The sequence below is a fragment of the Calypte anna genome, chromosome 9, assembly GCF_003957555.1.
Source record: "Calypte anna isolate BGI_N300 chromosome 9, bCalAnn1_v1.p, whole genome shotgun sequence".
In the NCBI taxonomy this organism is placed as follows: domain Eukaryota; kingdom Metazoa; phylum Chordata; class Aves; order Apodiformes; family Trochilidae; genus Calypte; species Calypte anna.
In genome coordinates, this window is record NC_044255.1 from 17,004,972 (window position 1) to 17,027,018 (window position 22,047).

Here is a 22,047-nt window from a genome sequence, read left to right on the forward strand (position 1 = left end):
TGAACAGTAATTGGCATCAGCTGGTAATAATAATATAAACAGGCTTATGATGGAGATGGCAAAATGTGGTACTTCTCTAGTTCCTAACAAGAAACAGTGCTAGTGAGAAGGCTACAGTCTCTCCAGCATTTGTAAATTGTGCCTGTTTTACTGGAACTACAGAGAACCCCAGCCCATTCAGGCCACACTATGCATTAGCAGAGGCCACAGAGAAGCAGAAATCATGAGCTGGAGGGAGCAGTACAGACACAGAATAAAACATATTATTTAAAAGCCAAGTTTGCTTGTGGGGCAAAAGCCTCCTTGGGGACAAGGGGAGGAGGGGAGAGCTCTGCTTTGGAAGGGAAAAAATTCACACATTATAAGAAGGGTGGAAGTCACAGATCCAAAAGCCAAATGCATGGGGAGTTTGCACTCTGCATGTAGGGGAAGGAGTGTTTCAAATGGAAGGAAAGGTTCTGTGCTCTTTGGAGGATTCTAGACCCAGAAAAGTACAGCCTGCACTTCCATGAGGTACTCTGTGTTAAGCCTGTGTTCCCTCTCTTCCATTTCAGATTTTACCTAGAGAGGAAAATGTTAAGATGATAGCATTAAAAAAGAAAAGAAAGTTAAAATATTTTTAATTTTAAAAAGAAGAAACTTCTTTATAACTGCATAATCAGTTTAAACTTGCCTGTGGTGCTATGTCCATATGCTAGGCTTCCTTAGGGACCCATTTGCATCTGCATAATCATCTATTTTAATTATATGATGCCACAGGGTATATGATACTGTATGGACAAGTGAAAAGAAAAGGAGATGAAGGTGGGGCAGAAAATAGAGCTATCACATTTCCATCAGCAAAAAATACTTGCATGTAGTCATGTGCACGGGATGGGGGTGTGACAGTCTTTTGAAATAAGTTCCTTCAGTCCTTCAAGTCCCCAAAATAAATTCCATCAATCCCTTCTGAAACAGATTCTCTCTCTTCTGTCCCACATCACAAACTCACTATTGTTTCCTGCTCTAGACTGTGACAACACTCTCCAAGGCAGGGCTTCCATCTTCCCTAAACTATGTTCCCAAGAATCTGCCATTTCAGAAGTTTCTAAACTGATTTGCAAACCAGTAGATCCCAGTTGCATGGACCTAATAGAAAGAACACATCCATGTTCACATCAACCACAGCAGAAGGACCTCCAGGAGCAAGCTGGGGAAAGATCAGGAGACTATGGCCTGTGCACAACCAGATCTTTGAGCAGCATATGCTATTTATCATACCTAGCCAGTCATGACTGCATCTCTTCTTAACAGATGCATCCTTCCTCTTTTACGTTTCTCCATCAGCAACTCTTATACTGTTCCAGTGCTTCTCCAGAGACCAACAAAGACAGTGATATGTACAGTCACTGCATACATACATCACCCATTTTCCAGTGACCTTTCTTAGCTGTTTTGGTCCCTACAAGCTTATGCAGAATTTGTAATGATGATGGATTCTTAGGTTTCCTTCTGGAGGTGAAGCCCAGCAAACGACACCAGTGATAGAGTCACAGAGTCCAGGGGTGAAGCTGTCCTACCTGAGGCTCTTAGGGGCACCAGGAGGTGAAGAACCTACCCAAAAAACCAGACCAAGACACAGGAAGGAGTTTGCAAAAATGAAAATAACTCTAGCAGAAAGACTGACAGACAGTGACATGACTAAGATAAAATGGCTATGAATAAGCTAATCTTTTCAAGGTTTGGTTCTAACTGTCAGCATAACATATCCTGATACTTTAAATCAGTTCAACAATATCTGGATTTGTAACTTTAGAGATTCTGTTACAGTTTAAGACAGGCTTGGGTGGAAAGGAGTTCTAACCTGGAATAGCATGGGCTCAAACATACATACAGGCTGAGACCACCTAAGTTTTGACTCCTGAGCACACCTGAACTTTGTTGCAAGTATAAGACATAAGATGTGCAGGGAAGAAATAAGCTTGAAAAAATATCTTGTGGGGCATTTACAATTTCATAAAGAATTATTTACTGCTACCAAGGTGAAAAGATGATCCTGCAAAAGGGTAAAATATAGTAAACTGGAAAAGCAGTGCTAACATGCTCCATAAAGACAATACTCTGCAATTACCCACATACAGGATATGGACAAACAGTTTTCAGGAGGAAAGTCCCTCTATCTCATTAAACAGTTGCTTTGCTCCTTCTTTTTACCCTTGTTCAACTGTTTACCTTTAATCTGCAATATTCAACTATGCTGCACATACCAAGAATGCAAAGCTGACAAGCACGGGAGGGCCTCCCTTATCTGCTTAGGAAAAAAGTAAGAGATTGAAAGGATGGATTGTCTGCGATTTTTCATTGCAGACCAGCAGATACCTTATGTCCATCAGAGACAGGCCAAAGATATGGAGACCTTTAAAGATTTGGAGGAATATTGGTAGAAAATAGCAAGTGAGCTTCCACAGAGGAAAGAAAGAAGTGCCACGGTGTTCACACCACCAAGCTGTGCAGTTGCTGCAGTGTGGGAGGAGTTGGGGACATCCTGGTGATGCCTTTAGTCCTCCTGACAGAGGACAGAGAACCCCCAGTGCTGTCTGACAGCAATGGGAAGATGCAAACCAAGGAGTCCTCCTTTTTTGCCACTGGGATGCCAAAAAGAATATAACTGTAGATATAAAGACTGCAGTAATACACCACCAAGTGAAGTCTTTTCCTAATCTCAGGAACTGCCTTATGGCCTGTAGAAAGAAGATTTCAATTTTCCCTGAGGACAGCAGACAACACCTGAGTACTGCTGAGCCACTGCAGCAGGATTATGCCTGCAAGAGGAGCAAAAACTCCCAGGCTTGCTCTTTTCCTTGCTGTCTGAATAAAGCTTCTGCGTACAGAAAAGACAGCTTGGTCAGGGTCTTCCTTATCCTCCCCTCCCTGCTGTGATCACAGGGAGCTTCTGCTCCAGCTCTCTGATGTATTGGCAGCCTCTATAATTTAGAGTAGCTGTGATTTATGGCTTGGACAGAGCACATACTCAGAGAGCACAAAGGTAGGGCTGGCTGGACCAGTAGAGCTATGTTGTCTCCGGCCCTTTGTATTGATCAAATGAGTGATGGAAGTGAAGAATTCAATTGCATTTGCTGTCCATATGGATCAGCTAAGGGACAGAGGGCTGAGGGGAGGCAGGGATTTAATTACCCCTCACACCCAGCACAGGCAGACAGGAGTGTGATAATGACACTGTGTATTGATGAGGGAAATTGCTCTCAGCCACCTCCCTCTGCGCCTTCTTTCTCAGTGAAGAAGGAAACAGAAACAAGAAAGAGGAAATTTGGGAATGCTTCATCCTGCATTAATCACATACCATATCCTTCTCCTCATCTAGTCTCTAGGGGAATGTCACAGGCATTGCAACAAGAGAAATGAAGGGAAGTTTACAGTTGCCTAAATCTAAAGGAGAGAGGTGTTTGTGGCACACAGCATGTTGCAGCTCCCACTATAAATACATGGGCAGATTTTCAACAAGTAATAGGGAGCTGAAGCCAAACATACTACTCAGTGAAGGGCTTGAGCAACCTTTAATCATACTCCTAATTGGTCTTTCCCTCTCTTTCAACATTTGTCATTTGAGGAAACCAACAGAAGTTCCCAAATGATCTTTTTCAAGTAACATTCAGGACATAATCAGGTCTCTTTGAAAAGGGACAGTTTTAAATTCAGTCATAAATGTTAGATAATATTGTCTGCCAAATTTAGCAAATGGTTTAAGGTGGACCTGTATTTATCAAATTACCACCTTCAAGACAAATGCTTATGGGGATGTGTTATAATCAGTCTGCCCAGACCTTATTCTGCTAATGAGGGCATGCCCCATCTTTTCCAAAACACCACTTCTTAAACTATGGTCCAATTTTTACATTACAGCCACGGCTGCCTTGTCCTGACTGAGTAGCTGTCATTTAGATTCCTCCTATCAGCTCTGAATTCCCTTTCATCTAGGGTCTGTCTTATGTGATGGCAGCCCAGAGCAGTGACCTGTGACTATGCTTGACTTCTTATCTCATGACATGTGGACTAACTTACAAATGCAGGTAATTAGTTTAAGATGTTTCATGACAAATTAGACTAATGGAATTGTAATGGTTAAATTAACATCTTGGGGTCAGTTTTGAGGTCCCTTGTTAGGGGTGATAGTTCAAAATGCAAGCTGTTAGACTCTGGGAAGTATCTGGTTTCTTTTAATAAAGTGCTTCTTCTGCATGTGAAAAGCCAAGGACATAACTGCTGAGATAGGGCCTGATCCAAGGGAAACAATCTGGTTGGCAGTTTCTGGATAAGGCAGTCTCCCCAGTCCTGCCCCCAGACTTTGTCCTGTAGGCAAGATACACAGTGGGGCAGAGCAGCAAGAGAGCAGAAGGATCAAAGCGCACAGCTTTGCACTGCTACAGACACTGATCTCTCACTCTCCCCTTCCATTTTTCAGCTGAAAATTTCATCTGACATCTTTCTTCGGGGAGGAAGTTAATTTTGCAAAATCAAACAGTCCAACATAAATTAAACAGATAAATCATATCCTGTTATCCGTATCCTTCCTCCAGGAGTAGCCTGCGAGGCTCTCTCCCTCTAGGCTCTTCTAACAATAGAGCTGCTTGTTAACTCTCACACAATGCTAAGGAAAAATGGGAAAGGAAGAGACAACAAAATGGGAAATATCATTCTGCAATTTTGCCAGTCCCTGGTGTGTCCATGTCTTGAGCATTGCATGCAATTCTGGTCACACCATCTCATAAAAGTATAGTGGAGTGAAGCAGGAACATCAGAGGTAACAAATAGCTTCTATAACTGAAGACTTCATAGGAAGGACTCATTTGCTTATCAAACAGACAGCTGTACTTGGATATGATTGAGGTACTTAGCATGGAGTGGGATGGAGAGAGCAAACAGGGAATAATTTCTCTTTGTTCCTTATAACAAAATGGAAACACTTTTTACACAGTGGTAGTTGAACATGGAGGTCACTGATTGATGCAGAATCCCAAGGAATAATTGGGTTCAAAAAATTAGATAAAATCATGGGAATCCACCGACAGTTACTACATACAGCAATTCAGATACAGCCTGAAGCTCAGAAGTGCCTCAGAGAGCCAGAAGCTGGAAAGACACATCAGAAGGGGGACTCTTGTCTAGGTGCCCCTTTTTCTGTTATCTTTTTTATGTTTCCAGTACTTCACTCCTCTTAGACAGGACACCAGATCGCACACGTCTTAGTTCTGACTCAGTAAAGCCACTACCATCACCTGATCTTGGGTCTCTCCTCATTGCAGACAACTAATTAGTCACAGATAAGGTTAAGTCCACTTCCTTTCAAAGACAGCCCTGACCTCTGATGGCCATCTAAAGGAACAGCCTGATACTCAGAGAACTGCCTCCTGCCCCGGGTTCCAGCGGGGATGAAGGGCAGGGGCAGGTACATGGAAGTACCTACATATGGGACTGAGAATGAGATGGGGTCCCTAATCGCACAGCCTCATTTTTAACAATTCCAAGCACGTGCTTTGATCTTCCCTTTTTCAACATAAACACAGAGCAGAGTACACATTTTGAGAGAGATTCCCTGCTGAAACAAGCTGCCTGGGCAGAAAACAAGACAGTGAATGACATAAAGCAGCTGTTCCTGAATCCATACTCTGTGGATATAATGTCAAAAAAAAGCACAGTGCAAGGACCTCTACAGACCTGAAAGTGAATGTGGGTATCCATGTTCAGGTATCATTCCAGGGCCAGTCCAGGCACCTCTGGCAGACATGGCTCCCTCCACTGCTGTTTACTTCTTGAAAGTGTCTATTAAGCTCACCTTTAACAAAGAAATAATAATAATAATAATAATAATAATAATAATAATAATAATAATAATAATAATAATAATAATATCATCCATGGTAAAAATCATTCACTCAGTGCCTTGAATTTCTGTATCTTTCATTTTCCTAATTCCTGGTGTGTGTATTTCATATCTTTTTCATATATGCATCAGGACAAAATGACAGATGCAAATGCAACAATTTTCCTCCACAGACAAAACCAAAATTTAAAAGCCTGTTAATAGAGCCATGCAGAATGCAATACAATGTGCATCTTTGTAAATATGCATGCACACTCTTTTTATATCAGTCCATATATGTGAAATAGCAGGAAGCAGTAAACATAAAAACATAAAATGAGAATCTCATGTTATTACTACACTACAATTCTTGTTCTTTATGTGAGAGTTTTCAGCTTTAATAGCCAAAGGAGCATACACACAAGTCACTCTGAATTTTGAGAGGACTAATTAAGTTCTGATTGTTTCTGTTACTGAGATAGGACTGTCTGGATCTTGAACATAAGCCAGAAAGAAGTGAATAATGAATTATCTTTAACATAAGAAAGAGAAAATACTTCCCATTAGTGGAATAGTCACAGCTGTTAACTCTGTAGAGTGTATAGTATCAGTCTGACGAGTCTGTAGGTGAGGAAGATATTTCAGCCTCAAGTATCCTCATAAGACAATGACACACTAAAGCTGTATTTTGCAGCATGTTTGCAAAGTTAATACTTGGCAATTTTTGTCTTAGTATTATTATACAGAACTGACATAAGTATGGTGCTATCAAATAAATTGTTATGTAAGGCTCACAACAAATGGATACAATATAAAAATCCATTTGAAAAGTGGATAATATATCTACTCTAGTCTAATATCAGCCCTTAATCTTGCTTTGAGAGCCACAAAGCAAGGCTATTCAGGAGTTTGCTTTTTGTTAGAATACCGACTTAATACTAGTAATAAAGGATAATAAACACTCATCTTGTTTGCTTCCATTGTAAAAAGATACAGATATTTCCTAAAATAACTGTGGTACTTCCATGTAGAAGAAAGCTAATTAGAACCATAGAATCACAGCACTGCTGGCTGGAGGCACCCTATGGAGATCCCCAGCCTAACCTCCCATTCAGAGCTATTGGCAACACCAGATCCAGACAACCGTGGCTTGGCCTGACAGCATCTTAAATATATAAAAAAGCAAAGATTTCACAACCACTTTGAGTGACCTGTTCCAGTGCTACACCAGACTCCTGATGAAGAGATCAAGCACAGCAAAGTTTACTGAGAGTTGTAGTCTCTTTTAAAAGACTAATGAAGATCAACTTCATTAGTTTGCTCTTACAAAAAAAATGTCCCTGCCTAAAAGTCTTGTTTCACTGTCAATTCTCAGAGATAGATTAAAACCCAATAATAAAACAGTATTTAGCTGGCTTTTATCTATCTTACCTCCAAGAACCCAATTACATGGAATATTTCAATCTCTCACCACTGGACATATCCTCAAAATCACCAGATTTTGGACACTGTGTATTCAATAATACAGAACATCCAAAACAAATCCATGAACTGAATCCAGATTTCCTGTGCACTGCTTAACAGAGTTTGAAACAACCCTCTGAGGGCATCATCAGTGATGACAGCATTTGCCAGGATGTGAAATTTAGATTCTCTCCACTTTACTACCTAAAAGGCCCACTTCATAGTCACTACAAGAATGGAGCTCACCAAGATCTCAATCTGCCACTCTTTGGCTTCATCTTCACTGAGATGGATCCTGTAGTTCCTCCTGGAAGAATGTCAGACACAATCACTGACTGACTGACACTGTCTTTAGATTTCTTTAAGATTTCAAAGATGAAATTTGGAGCCTTTCAGAAGTGTTTGATCTACAAGAAAACACCTAAAAAATGACAAGTGGGTGATGGGAATGAAAATGCATCAAGAGGAGTGGCAAAAGCAGTGCTCCGTGCATTTATTTATACTCCTAAAATTAATCTGTTGGAATGTCATTGAATCCCTTACCTGAAGAGCAAAAGAACAGCCAGGTTTCCATGCCTGTTATCATTCCATTTCCTATCATTGTTGTGCTGCAGTGTCAGCTCATGTAACAGTAGGAGCTGACTTCATGGAAACAGTATTTACTCCTGAGAATGGGACCACTGAAGGACCTGCAGAGGTGCCACTCTGTATCTACAAACCTTTGCGTTCATCTCGGGACTGATGGCTGAAAGATGTTGGATCCTGTTACCATTTCTAAACACAAAGTCCCCTGTTAGCCAAGATTGTGCAGTGCCCCTTTTACTGAAGCAACGTAAACATTTACCAAGAGAGGACAAGGAAATACAATCTGACACAAGAAGATTAAGCTGTATGGTTTTTTCACAGGAAGCCAAGTTCTTTAGCTGTCAGATAGAAGCCACAGAGTGACGCCTATTGTTTCTTAAAGAGTAATTACTTCTGATTGCTTCCGAGTACACTAATTTGTCTTTATACAGAATGACAGCATAAGCCAGAGCAGTGGGCAACTGCACTGCTTTACCTATGTGTGGGTTTTCTAGGGTATACCCACACCAGTTTAAGCAGCATTTCTCTTTGCCAGGGTGTTGTAGGTCTGCTTTGCAGCTCTGTACCTGGTCAGAAGCCAAACCTGCCACCTAGCCCAATGAGGGCCAGTGCCCTGGCTTAGTTTAGAAGGGATCTCAGGAACTCACAACTAGTCAGGGATGGGGCTGGCTCCACAGGCAGCAGCAGCATTACTGAAAGGCAAGGCAGAGGAGACCAGAAACAGATGGTTCCTAGAAAGGAGCAACTAAACTAAATGAATGGATGAAGGATGGTAGGACTGTAATTGCCAATCTTCTAAGCAGCTCTCATTCTCTTATATTCTTATATATATTATAGATGTCACTACCTGAATCCATTCATGCATCTATGAAAAGCCTTTTGCTAATTTAATCCAAAGAAATTATTTCCAGTAGTTCAAGGGAGGCAGGAACAGAGAGACAGGAAAAACTTGCTGCTTTACAAAATTGTTGGAAATGTCGGAATACAGCCTAGCCCCCAGCCAAAGCCCTGTTCCTCAGGGATAACTTTGCTCTGTCAGTATTTTACAGCCTTGATGCAGGGCAGGAGGAACCTCTGCAATAATCAAAGAATCCTGGCTTGTCAATGCACTTATGCAGTCAAAGAAGGAAAAACTGGAAATTTTGCAAACAGAAAGTTGAACAAAACATTCAGGTTATGTCACTCAGGGTATTTTGTTGACATTATTTTAAATTTTTTTTCATTTAAGTTTTTTCTACTTCAAAGTAGAAAGTGACTTCAATTGAAATAAAAATATTAATATCTCAGGTTAAAAATGTCAAAATATCTTGTCGTGCATATTCTGAAGAAGCAGTTCCATACCTTGATTGACTTAGAATAGTAGTAGAAAAGGATCCTGGTTTGTGAATAATTACAATTTTCAAAAACTGGGATAGTTCTGAGGGGAAAAATAGCAAAAGAAAAAAAAAACTCATCAAGGAATCCCTGATTGGTTCTAAAGAAAAGTTCTCCTAGAGTATCATCTAGTGACACTGCTCATTTGCAGAAAAGAATGTGTTTATATTTACTGAATGTATTTTCTAGCAACTGGCTCTAGTCAGAAGCTGCCTAGGACTTGTAAGTCAAAACCATTTCTGTCTTCCAGAAATTCAAAAGGCAGAGAGCAAGCATTGCACTGTTTTTCCACCCTCCTGGCATCCTTCAAATTCTCCTTATGCCACTTCACAAAGCATAACAGCTCCCCACTGCTAGTCAAGTTTTGTGACACTTTTCTGATAATTCTGATCTTAAAATCTCTCAGGGGATTCTGAGAAGGAGTTTCAACACTTATTGCAGATTCCTAGCAGCCTAAGAAAAACAACATTTGCCCCACATTACCTCTGCAGTGGTAAAATTATTTAAAATTTGAGAGGTCTTGCTAAGAAGTTTATCCTAATTAAAAACACATCCCCTTTGACAGAAAGCTAACAGCCTGTGATTGTTCCCAGCTCCCCACTCCTGAGCTAAGGTAATACTGGGTGTGCCACTTCTGTAGGCTCCAAGAACCATTTCTTCATATGGTCATATCATTTACCCTTTGATTCCTTCTTAGAACTGTGGCAGTTAGCAAGATATTTAAGAAGTCCATCACTCCCAGGGATTGATACCTGGCTTTGTTTGCTTTGACATTTTGCATGTTTTCTTTACCTGTTTGGGGTTTTCTGTTTGGTTTTGTTTGGTTTTTTTTTATTTTGGTTTGTTTTGGTTTGGGTTTGTTGTTTTTTTGTTGTTGTTGTTGGTTGGTTCCTTGGCTATGGGTTGTTTTTGTGGGTTTTTTTTTGTTTTGTTGGTTTTGTTTTGGTTTTATTTTTGTTTTTTGGTTTTTTCCTCCCCTGAAGCAGTATATAGGCTGGGTCTTTGCAATCAGTTGGCAGAGAAAGAGAGAGCAGAGGTGGACATGTGTCACAGTGTTCTCCCATTATGGTCATACTTAATACAGCTTCTGTCTGACCTGTCCTAAATTATCCTACTATGCTCTTGAAGGCCCCAGGTTCTCTTAACACCTCTAGTATGGGAGCACACCCTGATGTGCTCTACCTGGCCATAGACGTGGAAAGGGGAGGCAAAAATTCATCAGGAAATGCAAAGGTCCAGCACCATATAAATCTCTGGACATCCTCATGGTATACACCAAAGCATCTGAGAGCTGCATGGTGGGCTGAATAATGTCACTATGTGGGGCAGTCAAACCAAGACCTTTCACTGGTGATAAGTTCACTCCAGTAAGTAACCAAGACTTGGAAAAACAAAGCCCACAGAGGACTAGAATAAATAATGGGCAAAATGAAAGCCACAGAGATCAGGCAGTGGAAACATCCAGAGCTCCTGCTGCCTGCAGTACAGCCCAGGAGCCTCCTCTCTGAAGTCAGAGCAGACTTGGGCGATGGCTGTGAGTGGTACAAGATCAGGTCTGATGGTTCAGCATCCACCTGGCCCTACATCATCCATCAGCCTGTCACAGTCATGCACTGTAGCCAGCACAGGCCCCAACAGAGTTAAAAGTCAGCTTCCTACATTCCCTGAGTTCCCAAAATACAGGGAGGCAGAGATAAGAGCCCCATGGCTTGTGCAAAAATTTTTTAGAGAAGTTATCTCCACATGTTTCGGCAATTCTTGTGTCAAACCAAATTCTAATTTCAGTCAGAACAAGCACCTGTCCAGTGTACAGCAGCCATGGTGCAGCACTCCAAAAGCAGACAGTATTTCAGTGTTACTTCAGTTATTTATTCTGAAAATAACTGAATAGAGTAGCAAAGAAGATGGGCTCATGAAAGCATAAAAAAACCCCTCATCTATAATTTTTTTAGTAAGAATCTATTGGTGTAGTTCTGTCTATAACTAGAACATGAGATTTAATTTTCCACTGGACATAAATTTAGAGGCTTTTCTGAATTTAAAAACAATAAAAAATATAGACCTAAATATGACCAGTTCTTAAAATAACCTAGAGAAAATAAAATTAGAGAAAAGTGTTAAATATAAATGTGTATTTCTTTCAGAAGAAAGCATTTCCAGATTTGAATTATGTATGGTTAAATAAAAAGAACATAATAAATGTCTCTCCTCATTTGTGTGGGTTTCATGATAAAAAGAACTGATAAATAGGCCAAGATTAAAAAAAGAAAAAAAGAAAAAAGGAAAAAAGAAAAAAAGAAAAAAAAGTGGATACTAGGGTTTGGAAGTCTTGTTTTGTATTATAGAAGTAATAAGGTAATAAATCAGCATTAACATAAACACATTTACTCCTCTTTTCCAAGGGAGTTAATTGTTTCATGCTATCAATAAATATGTAGTGTTATTGATAGCATTTTCTTTTCTTAAATCAACCCTGAAGTCATTCTATTGATTTCAACTGGTTTCCAAAAGAACAGCTTACATCCACTATGTCCATTTGAATATATAACTCGGGAAAACACCTTTCCATAAGATCTGTGACACCAGTTGCCATTATTCAGTGTTTCAAATACAGTTCTACCATAAAAGTTATTTACTGGCTTCTTACACTGCAGTTTATCACAACCTTCATTACTCCCTATAGGAGATGCACTAAATCACCCAGCTGACAGCTCAAGTGATCCAGTTCCCTGACTGCTGGTGCTTCTGAAATAATCAAGGCCCAAACCGCCTTCTATAAAGCTTCCATTTAATCAGTGCTGACATGCACCTTAGATTGCACTTCAGAAGGTGCCAGGAGTGCTTCCCGGGTTTTGTGGCTTATCACCAAGCAGACAGACCATTATTCTGCTGGCAGGGCATGGCCATGAGCCTAGTTATTCACAGGAAAAGCAGAGACTGGTAGGGGGACTTGCTTTACCCACCCGATTTGCCTGTGCCTTTATAATTTTGACCCAAGGATCCAGGGGGTGGGAAGTGGTGTTATTTGGTTTTACTAAAGAAGGCACCAAGAGCAGAAAGGGCTTGGCAGGGCTTGCCAGCTGGCAGTCAGGGGCAGATACTGCAGCTGAGCCCTTGTCTGCACAGAAGGTGCCTGCTCATGTGATGGTCTTGGTCAGAGGCTGGATGGTTTTCTTCTCCTGACTACAGCAGTATCAGTTTTCTTCCAGACATAGTTTATGCAGCATGGGAAGCCAGTTTGAAGTATATTGCCAAAAGGTTACTGTTAGTCTGCCAATATAAGCCATGTCTCCACTAGGGAGCTCTGCCCCAAGTGCTCAACCGGTCAAGAAGCTCTGTGGATTGACTGACACACACAGGGAAACTGCCTTGCTTTCAGGGGTCTTACTATGGCTTTCTCCTGGTAAAACTGTGAAACAGATACTGGCCCTCCATTCATTTTCTGGAACTTGAATAGTATTCTGAAGAATGACAAGAGTCAGTGCTATAAGAGTGAGCCATGAAAACAGACAAAAAATATAAACATATCTGTCCCAATGCCCATAAACATTAACAACATTGCACTAAAGAAACACTTTCAGGCAACGAATACATTCTTTGAATTGTTATTAAAAAAAAGGGGAAATTTTTACCACCTAAGACAAAACTTTAAGCAAAATTACTTTATTAAGAATTTAATTTTCCACTGATAAGCATGATAGACTATCCCTTAGCAATAATGACAGCCACCACTGCCACTGTGCTACAGATGAAGCAACAAAGCAAGAAAATAGCAGAGTCTCTAACAGCACAAAAACGAATTGGCAGCACTGCCTCAGATACCATGCTAATATCAGTTTTTGATCTCACTGCAGCAGTGTTTCCTGCTAGAGAGCTATAGCTGACATGGAGCACTGCAGGCTGCTTTTCAACACCTTCACACTTGCTGCTCTCACACAGAAAACTGTCAAGAGGGAAACCACCACATACTGCAGCAAGATGAATTTTAAATCCAGTTTTAGGAATTTGCATCAGAAAACAGTGAAGGACTGATGGCTGGAGGCTTATCTGTTTCAGGAGTTACTGTCAGAAGAAGGTAAGTTGGATCAGGAAAAGTCACTTCTTCCAACCCCTCTGCAGAGGACTACCATTTGCAGAAGAGAAAATTATCAAAAACAAACACATAAATCAGGATATATCAGTCTTTGGGATCTAGAAGCACACTTGCAGCAAAATACACAAGCTCTGGAGCAGAAGACAGGACAGAAGAAGGAAATGCTTTTTCAGCAAGCATGTTCTGGTTTAGCTGAGGTGAACGAAAAAAATGACGTAGTGAAAAAGATTCCAGGGCTCAAAAGTCCTAAGATGAACTGCAAAGAATGACCAACCTACAGGACTCTTTTTAGTGCCCATGGTGGTAAAGAAACAGAGGGAGGTAATAGAGTTATTTTGTTGGTGCTTTTTTATTATAAATTTTCTGCAGGTTTGTTTTTTGTTTTGGGTTTTTTGGTTTGTTTTTTTTTGTGTGCTATTGAGTAAAAAGCAATTTTGCTTTCAAACCCTGTGCTAACCTGGTGCATTCTGTGCAAGCGCATTGTGTGAATAGAGACCTTGTACCAGGACTGAGCACAGGCTCTGAGCACACATATAGCACCTGCAGTGGCTAAAAAGTCAGCCTTCTCCCAATGAAGCTCCTAAAGAAGCCCAGGAGAGGTTTGTGGTAGGGGAGGTCTACCAGTGAAGACTGTAGCAGGAAGTGCTTGACACAACTGTTGTCAAGCTTTGCCCATTTTCTGTGACATAACTGCTTGCTTTGCTGCTTCCTACAAAATCTAGATTTACACAGTGTTGTAATGCATTTTGCCTGTTGGCAACATTGATAAATTGGTGACTCTCTCTCTTCAAAGTATCCTGAATCCAATCCATGTCTTTCTGAAAACTGGCTACTGCTCCAGTGATGCCACAAGGAGCTGGGATGAGGTGAGAGGGGAGGAAAGAAGGTCGCTTGGTGGATCTGCTTTTAACAATGCCTTCTAATCAAGGGAGGGGCAAAATTCTAAACTCAGCTTTATAGATGGAAACTACAGTATAGTTTGGGAAGAATTCTGCAGTGTTGTGTCTAAAGGTTGGTCTCTGCAGCAAATAGGCATCTACAGAAAATCTACATACAACTGAAAACCTAAGCACTCAGAGGCAAACACTCAGAAGTGGCAAGCAGCCACAATTCCTCCTGAAACCATTGGAGTTTTATGGATGGAGCTGAGGAAGCACTATTTCCACAAGAGAACTTGCTGACAATAAATCAGCAGCAAGTGTTGCAATTACTGCCCCATGCAGTGTGATGCCTTGCTTGAAGCTCCCTCCACAGCAAAGAAATTCTATTGATGGTACTTCTCACAGTGGCACTGGAAAAAAACCAAACAAAACCAACTTCACAGCAGTTTTGGCACAAGGAAAGATCCAGACAACTGCCAGTCTGCACTTCAATACAAAATCCTGACCAGGAGGAAAATGACTCACGCAAAGTCTGGAGCAAGACATGGTATAATGCTTTCATATGGCCCCAGACACAATTATAATTCCTCCCATCAGCTCTTCCTGCTGACATCAGCTTTCACATTGGTTTGGCCTAATAATTAGAAAAGTTCTTAGAACTTAACCAGAACATCATTGTTCCCATGGAAAACACCCCACTGCTCCTGTGATGGGAAATAGCTTTTTTCCTCTTTTCTTTTGAAAATTTTATTGCTGATCTGACTAGGCCAGGCTCCAAGTCTAAGCTAGGTTTCAGTGTGCTTTTACAACACTGGCTTCACATCAGCATCTCCCACTGCTTCTGAAATCGGACTGAGAAAATGAGTCTTTGCAGGGAGCAAGGAGAAATGTGTCAGAAAACCAGAGGAGCAGCCTGAACTGTGCACTGGAACAAGAATAGCAGGGGCAAAGGTTTCTTATACTCTTGTCTCTGCCCCAGGTCCTGTCACATACCTTCATTCTGCTGAGGAAGGAGGAACCCTGGTGCCACATCAAACCCACGCAAAGATCACAGTGGCCATGGAGACAGCCATGGAGAGAAGAAAGAGAAGCTAACTAATGTCACTTGAGACAGTGTGAGCTGCTCCTGGGGCTCACTGCCTGGCAAGCAGAGAAGTGATCAGCAGGAGCAGCAGCTAACATATATCTGGCAATACTGCTCCAAAGGAGCCCTGGCATGGTGTAGAGGATTAAGAGAGAGATGACCTCTGAAGACAGGGGTGGATGGTCTCCATTTGCAGGAGGCTGGCAGGCCATATTTTTCAAATCCCAACTCACCCTTGGGGCAATTAGTTGTGTTGGTTTTCTCTGATAAGTCCTCCCTCCCCCATCATCTCTGCATCTTCTCTTAAAGATTTCAGTCATGAGAGGGGCTGTCGAACTGTGACTGCTCAGACACCATGAAGGAAAGATGCCCTCAGAGATAGAATACAGAGAAGGCATGGGCCTTAACTGTGTCTGGTGGTGTGGACATATCTCTACCCAAAGCTGCTGTGGTCAAACTGTACTTGCCTCAGGTGACAGTGAGATTTGGTTCTGTGCCTTCAGAGGCAGGATTTTAGTGTCAGAAGCTTGTGTGAGCTTCCAGTGGGTAAGTTATGACAGTGTCTGTCAGTTAACTGTCCCATTTACTGCTGCAAGATGTTATAGGGATTTGGAGACCAGAGCTCTCAGCGTTAGGATGGTAATAACACTTTTGCAGCTTAAAATAAAAAACAGTAAACCCAGTAGAGGATATAGTTAAGCAGTAAACCAGCTTAAACTCAATATGTTTAATTTGCTTTTCTCACCATTCATCAAAACATCTTGGGAGAGCTGAAAGCATCTTATAATAATTTGAAGAGTGAGAATTTTCTGGAAAGCTACTTGCTTGGAAATAGATTTTTACCTCCTGGGCTATTGCAGCATTACAAACCCATCCACTTTTCACATCGAACCTCCATCAAGGAATAGTTACTAACTTTCATTTTAAGGGCTCAAGTCTGGATGTTTCCATCCACACTTCCCTACCCCAGCTATTCTAGTCAAAAAGTTACTCAAATCCTACTACAGACTATTTATGTATCAACATATATTCACTACCTCAGGAGGCACAACAACTAAGCTTGGAAGCAACCCACCTTAAGGTGCACCACCTTAGTGGACACTTTCAGGTGTAGCTGCATATTCTGTTTTCTTCATGATTGAAATGAGTCCCAACTGTTTATTCCCAGCTCTTCACTTCTCCACTGCCAGCAGAGATGACCACTTGAGGGACCATGCCCTGTCACTGGAGGGACCTGGGGATGGGAACTCCTCAAGCTGGCATTGCTGATGAGTGTTTTTATCCTGAAGAGCTATGGCCTTAGTTTCATATGACATTACACAACACTGCTTTATGTGACTGTCTTCAGGAGGAGAAAAGATGTTCCTAACATGTTAATCTTGGAAAGAAACCCTTTCTGCTGCTCTTAGTGGCAGGGTCTTGCATCAACAATTTGTCTTGCCCATGCTTGAGTCTTAGCAACTCAGCTAGAATGTAACAACCACTTTTTTTTTTTTTTTTTTTTTTTTTTTTTTCCCCTTTCCCTCATTGTAACAACTACCATCACCCTGTGGCCGAAAATAAAGGTAGAGTAATTTCCAGGTAAGTAACTCCAGTATTACTCCTGCCGGTCTCTCTGTGAAGCTGGCGTGAGTTTTAATTGAATTACTATAAGAATACACTCATGCTAACCTTACCCAGCAATCCAAAGCCAAACTGAATTTCAGGGGCACCCATACATCAGATTTTAGCCCGCCATGCAGACAGCTGAAAAGTTTGAGGAACTTTTCCTGGGAACTGTGTACTAGTGCTCATGATGGCTGAGAAGGAAGATTCCTTGCTGGGCCACTTAACATAGCAGCAGTCCTGATATGCAGTCATCAGAATAAACAATATTCTTCAAAGTGAAGTACAATTTCCCATTGTGAACACAAATTTGGCTTTTCATTTACAGAGGATACCAGAAATAAAGAAAAAAAAAAAAAAAAAAAAGTTAATTCTTATGAAGTGCAAAAGTAGCACCAGTTGCCTGGAACTCGGCACCATGGGGATCAAATCACTCCAGAATTAACTCTCACTGTTCTCACGCTGTGAGGATGATTATGCCTTGATGCAGAAACTGAGGCATTGATGGTCAATGCGCTCAACACTATGTGGTGGGCCAGGAGTTATAGCAGGAACAGAACTGAGGAGTCCCAGGCTGCCACCACTGGGGACAGTGAGGCTGAAGGTCATTGGGATGAAGGGCAGATGTGCCCTCTGCAGATCCATGAATCGTTTCTGTCTCCAGCTACCTGCCACTGCCCTGCCACTAAATCAGCAGGCAGGCAGGACACAGCCTCTTTAAGGACTGATCTCTTAAGCATTCCCAATCCCTATCAATCAGACCAAGACAGCTTTACTTAAGATGGCTTAAGTAAGAGCTCTTTGCTAACCCAGAGGATTTTGTCAGAAGCAACTTAAGGACTCTCTTCTGAACATCTTTGCAAACAATCTGAGAATGTGATAACATCTGGCAGGGAGACAGTGACAAATAACTGGGAGAGGAAGAAAGCCTGGGAGACAATAACCCTTTTTTTAAGCACAATTGGATTCAGAGATGTATATCAGATCCTGCCTTATCACACTAGCTGACCTGAAGCACCTGGAAAGAAATAGAGCTTTTTTGAGCACTTACCTAAGAATGTCTCCTGTGGCCCACACACCAGGTCAAAATTTTGGCACCTTTAACAGAGAAAATACAGTTAATTAAGTTAGTATTTTTGGAAGGGTAGAAAAATATCTGCAGATGATGCCTCTTGAAGCTTCACTTTAAGCTAAACTCAGATAAGCCTCTTATATACCATAAGAAGAACGTTCAGATAAATTTTCACCGACCTTAAATTTATGCATCAGTTTAATACTCTGTATTTTCTCATATAAACAAAGTTTTAGTTATCCTGTAGTTATCATATATTTTACAACAAATTATACTTTCTTCCACTACAAAAACAGCACTGATGAGCAGATGGAGTCACAGTTATAGCTTTGATTTTCACTGCACCATAGAAAAAGCATTGATCAATTAGTAACAATTAAAAAAAAAAACAAAACCAAAACAGAACACCAAAAACCCCCAAGTAATATCCCATTAAACATTTTAGGAATATTTTTTTATGTTTTCCCAACACTAGTGTTAGTTAAGAACAACTCAGTGGAAAGTTGATTAGCAGTACATAGAATCAGGCCTTTTATCAGTATTGAAAAAGGATGTTGTCCTGCTGAGGGGATCAGAGAAGCTTTATACTAATTCAGGAATTTTAGGAAGTGTAACTGACCCCAGCCATGCTGCTAGATAAAACTGTTTAACCAAGGTGAGGAATGAATCTGTGAGGTCTCCAGAGGTTTGTCACAGTGGCATGAAGCAGAGAGGTTATGAAGTCCAACTACTAAGGTGCAACAAGTTTGTTTTGACCATGGAGATTAACACATTGTTTTTTCTGGGTTGTCAGTGCTCATTTTCAGGAATACTTTTGAAAGACCAGAAGGTGAAAGTGTCACACAGGCACTGAAAACACTTGGAGCACTGCAGCAATTAGAGCTGCCTTTCTTCATGGCCCGGAGAGCAAAGGGATGTCATGGCTCTGGTAGCACAACCCAAGATAGTTCTGAGGTCCTGCTGTTCCTACACACTCCAAGGAGTCTCTGTCAAAGGAGCCAGAAGGCTGCACCATCCTGTGGGATGCCCATGTTTCAACTAATGGAGAATACAACTGCGGAAGCATGAAAGGGATCACCTCTATGTCCTTCTTGTGTATTCAGTCACAGTGAGAACTTTGAAAGCCATGTTTATAGGATGAAAAGATTGATTTAGGGGTGAGTTGTGTATCTATCAGAGGTCATACAAGGACATTTAAAATCTCTTGTTTGCAGAAAATCTCCTGTCTTAAGGGATGGCTCCTAACTCTACTGAAAGCCTTTCAATCACTGATTTCATCTCTCAGCTGTGTTAGGCCTGTCCAGAGCCCAGTCCCTCAGGCTGCTACTCAGCTGATCCAGCTATCGATTTCATCAGGAGCACGGTCTGCATCAGATCCAAAGCCAGGGAGTTCAGAAGTTGCCAGGCTGATAAAGAGTTTCTCCATGAAAGAGAGGCTCTCTTTATTGGAAAAAACATCAGCTGTCAGTGAGATGATCTGGGCAGAAGAGTCAGTTAATGCATATGATTTTAAACAGTTATTTATGAGTCCAATATGCTGCAGGAACAGGCTGAAGGGGAAAACTCCAAGTGACATCAGGAAGTCATAACAGGCAGCAACTGGTGTAGCTTTGCTACCTGTGACACATCTGCAGTTTGTCCTCTTCTCAGAGCCTAATCTTACATTCTGTTCTGGCCTGAGTCCTGCACATCCTGGCACCCAAGAGTACTCTGACCAAGCACTAGCAGACAACACAGCATCCATGCAGCTAATCAAGCAGAAAATGTTTTCAGCAGCAGACCTTGAACAAAAAAGCATCCATTCCACCATCCTTTCAGTGTGATGCATGCATTTAAAATAACCACTATTACACTTATAAAAGGAGAACTGAAAAGTCTGTCTCATATTGTAGCTATGTACTTCTTGGGCTAAAAATGTGGCAGTGGGGAACTGATTCCTCATCTCAGATTCTATACACTCTCAATCTCATTTGTGTTGCAGTCTGCATTTTTAACAAAATCCTAAAGGATAAGAGAGCCATTGGTAGACTGCCATCAACCTCAACCATTTCCAGTCTCAGTGTCTGAAAAACACTGAGGCCATTTTTTTTTCAGGGGTTTCTCTCCCCCCATCTTAAGCTTTGAATTATTTGGAGTAAGGACCAGTCAAGAATTTGAAAAGTACATACTGATTTCAGACAGGAGCTGCAGTGAGTATCATTGACTCTGAGATATTTCTGAACCCTGATTATCTTTCCACTGAAATAATATTTCCAAGTTATTTGTAAGATTAAAGTACACTTAATGCCAGCAATATTTAACTGGTTTGTAATTCATAGTTATACGTTTTTTCTCCTTTTAAATGTTCTTAATACCTGAATGGCTCTGAAGGGTTTACAAGCATCAAGGACTACTCACATTTTCACAATATAGAAGCCTTGATCCTACAATGATTTACACAGATTTAAGATTGTCCATGAAGTGAAATTTTGGCCCCACATAAGCAAATGCAAAATTTTCATGAAGCTAAGACTTCACTTAAAGTACACAGAGCATGACTCTCTGTAATGTGAGTGGTTTTTTCAATAGTACTGCATAAAGTAGGAGAATGGTACATTTAGAATAGATATGTATTGTTACTTAATACTAATACTAATAATATTTTGTAGCTTAATTGCATTCTGCATCCCAGGAGTTCAGAGAACCGCCTGCTCACATTTCTGAATTAAGCTGCACAGCAGGCATAAAACTCTCCTGCCTTTTCAGGTGATGAAACCGAAGCTACAGAGAGGTTAAGCAACTTGCCCAAGTCTACAAAGCAAATGTGGAATATGATAGTCATACATTTTAAAATATTGCCAGTGGCTTATGGCATCTAATTTCTGAAAAACACAAGTTTGGAGAGGCCCAAAATTCATCAAGAACATTGAAAAACGTATTGCTAAAGCATGAGGTAGAGATGCCTGGTGATAACTGTTTGTCTTTCTAAGAACACTGAGGCTGTATGTCATGTGCACTGTGAAAAATGTTGCAGTTCAAGAAAGTTCATGAGAACATCCTGAAGTGCTTCACTGAGACAGAGACTCAAATGCTTTAGGCAATTGTCCTTTTAACACCTAAGCCCATTTATCAAAACACAAGTTTTACTCTAGGCACAGTTCTTCCAACATGCAAAACCTCTAAGCGTGCCCTTAATGTAAAGTGCTTACATATATTCTTATATTTTTACTGAGCTGGGGCTGATTTCAGTGCACAAGGTACAGTCTGCACTGACACCAGTTGCTTTCTTGCATTCTGATACAGAGAAACCCAGGAGGACAAGGACAGACTCTTCTACAGGTTTTTATAGGATGAATTTTTAGGAATTTATTAGAATCCTTAAACACCAGTTCAATACAGTGAAAAAACGAATACATTCATTCTTTAAATCAGTTCCTCCTCCTTTTGTAGAAAAACCTGACTGAAAGATGCCCTCCAGCATTAAAATAAATGACAGCACCACCAGAGTACCAAATAGTGAGACTCTCAGTGTAAATCTTTGAATGTTCAGTTATAGCTGCATGTTGAATTTACATTTCCATCTGAAAGCTTGCATCCTGAGCCAGCATAGTGTGCTGTATTCCACTCATAAATGGTTTTAAAAGCCAAAGCTCACATCTTGAACAGCACCTGGCAAGGAGCTGTGAGATAATGCAGTCTACAGAGCCTCAGCACAATATCCCTGATACAAGAATTTCAGAAAACCAAGTGAACACCTCATTCTGCTTATGCTGACAATTCCACTCACAGCATTACATGCGTTGTTGAGATGGCAGTTCCCAGTGAGCATAACAACATCCACATCCAAAAGGCACAGGTTAAGTGTGTCCAAGGGCACTGTAAGTCGTGGGTCTTCACCAAAGCAGCAGAAATCACCTTATTCTTTTTCCTCATTTTGCAGTGATTCTTTTCTGCATTAACAGGAAATTTTTTCTTTCTATTGATTTCCTTAGAGTGTCCTTAAGGTTCCTTTAAACATCAAAATTACTAGGGAAATTTGGGGTTGCTAACATT

The 22,047-nt window shown here is 40.9% G+C and overlaps 1 protein-coding gene across 3 annotated transcripts in view; it reads right to left on the bottom strand.

Moving 5' to 3' along the window:
* Positions 1 to 22,047, bottom strand: part of SENP5 (SUMO specific peptidase 5) — a 69,405-nt gene that overhangs the window by 37,856 nt on the left and 9,502 nt on the right. For 2 of the 3 annotated variants that reach the window (XM_030456620.1, XM_030456619.1), the window contains exon 2: positions 17,995 to 18,041. The gene's annotated coding sequence lies outside the window, so the exon portion shown is untranslated. Of the gene's footprint in view, positions 1 to 5,712; positions 5,810 to 17,994; positions 18,042 to 22,047 lie in introns of those variants that run through there. The other variant, XM_030456618.1, reaches the window with a different exon arrangement.